Here is a 2050-nt window from a genome sequence, read left to right on the forward strand (position 1 = left end):
CACGGACCGCACCCCCCCCGGCTCCCCCCTCCTGTCAGGCAGTTGTAGGGAGCGATAAGGGCTCCCCTCAGCCTCCCCTTCTCCAGGTTGAACACCCCCAGCTCCCCCAGACGCTCCCCAGCAGCCTTGGGCTCCAGACCCCTCCCCAGCTTCCTTGCCCTTCTCTGGACATGTTGCAGATAGGAAATAGTTGGTCCAGAATGAAGCATTTTGCAGGAATGTGTCCATTTAATCTCAGTGTGTTAAGAAAACCAACATATAAAGTTTAAGGAAAACATTGCAATTAGTTCCAGCATTAATTTCAACATCAGCTTCTTATTGCAGCATTATCCTGTTGATGCCACAATGCTCAACTTCTTTAGCACGTGTGCACGATACCATTTCAACTCAACACACAACATATACATGTGGGCTTCTTGTGTTACAATTTGAAACAAAAGAAGGGTTAGAAATCGAAGTTTCCTGCAGACAAGCAATTCTACCAGCCCAGACACAAATTCTCCCCAACAAATAACAATTTGTAGATTAATGACAAGGTACGTGGCACATTCGAAATACAGCCTTTCCAAAAGGAGATGAGAAGCAACTGCTGGTCATCTCTTGCTTGTTGCCTTTGGCAAAAGACAGAGGCAAGTACACCTCAACAAGGTGTTGGTCACAAAACCCCCCTGAACAGCATGAAAAAGCCCCATTATATGATGGATCAAATACTCTGGCCAGCATCCACCACACAGTTCGCACAGGCCTAACACTGAGCTTAGGCTCTGGTCTGCCATTAACTGGATTGCTGGAGAGTGCTTCCCTGCGTTGGGAAGGGGGCTGGGGTAAAGCCTCTTCTCCCTCCGGTGAGAGATCCCCTTTCCGAGACGGCTTCTCCTGGGAAAGGAGCAGGGCTAAGGAGAGGTACGTGTACAGAGCGGTAGTCCGCTGGGGACCCCGGCTTAGCTTGATATGATCGCGTATAGGACGGCAATCGTGACTATGCATCTCCAACGCCAGAAGTGTTTGCTCAAAGATTCTCACTGAAATTTGTTTTTACCCACTAGCCTTCCTCAAATCTAAACATTGTCACTATAGACAGAGGCCTGTCCCATAGAAGTTTAAATCAAGACTTCAGAGAGCCCGTGCTATCGCCCTTCTCTACCTTAATCCACCCCTTCTTGGCAGAGTGCGCTTGGTGGTCTGAAAAATCATTAAAAATTACATCTTTGCTTCCGGCAGCAGCTGGCAGCTTGGAGCTGCAGTCCTGTTTAAACTGTCCCTATTCAGCAGAGCTCTGAAACAAAGATGAGTGCTTAAATATCAGTGTTGCTTAAGTAGTGATAATGTTCCCCAGAATTCTGGCAAATGTGCAAGTGCCACAGCACCTCCCGGCTCTCCACGGGTGCTAAACACGTACACATTCCCTGCCCAACTGTCGCAGGATGCAGCACTCATCAACTCCCACCCCGCAGCAAAGACACAAAACCCACAAACACAAAGGCTGCATAGAATAAACCAAACTTTGTATATAAAAAAACCCAAAGCCAACAGTGCATGGTATTCTACCTGTATTATTTGCACACTAAAAATACAGCTTCACATTGAAGTACATCTCTATAAGCAAAAATAGATGAAATCACAGCATAGGGAGCTCAGCTGACCGCGAAAGCAGTGGGTGTAACAATCCAAGGAGCTGCCACCACGATCTGAACTGCTTTTCCTGTAGTACGTTCAGGCTACAACACTGAAGAGGTTAGATCTGTACTGGAGAAACCCTTCTGGCCACGGAGTATCAGGAAACAGTGCAGAATCCCAGAATCCCAGAAGGGCAGGGGTTGGAAGGGCCCTCTGGAGATCACCCAGTCCAACCCCCCTGCTCAAGCAGGCTCACCCAGAGCAGGGTGCACAGGACATCATCCAGGTGGGGGTTGAGTATCTCCAGAGAAGGAGACTCCACAGCTTTTATGCTTTGCAGGAGGCTAAAACCTAAAGCAAAAGGCCAGGCAACTGTTGGCATTTAGAGGGTGCTCGTAGCACAAGCACAACTCCAGAGCAGGTCTTCATGGGG

General features: G+C 48.5%; 1 long non-coding RNA gene across 1 annotated transcript in view; it reads right to left on the reverse strand.

Moving 5' to 3' along the window:
* The window catches only part of LOC118452859, a 17491-nt gene that overhangs the window by 739 nt on the left and 14702 nt on the right, over nt 1-2050 (reverse strand). The gene's annotated exons all lie outside the window — the stretch shown is intronic.

The sequence above is a fragment of the Egretta garzetta genome, unplaced genomic scaffold, assembly GCF_000687185.1.
Source record: "Egretta garzetta isolate BGI_Z169 unplaced genomic scaffold, ASM68718v1 scaffold448, whole genome shotgun sequence".
NCBI classification, from domain to species: Eukaryota; Metazoa; Chordata; class Aves; order Pelecaniformes; family Ardeidae; genus Egretta; species Egretta garzetta.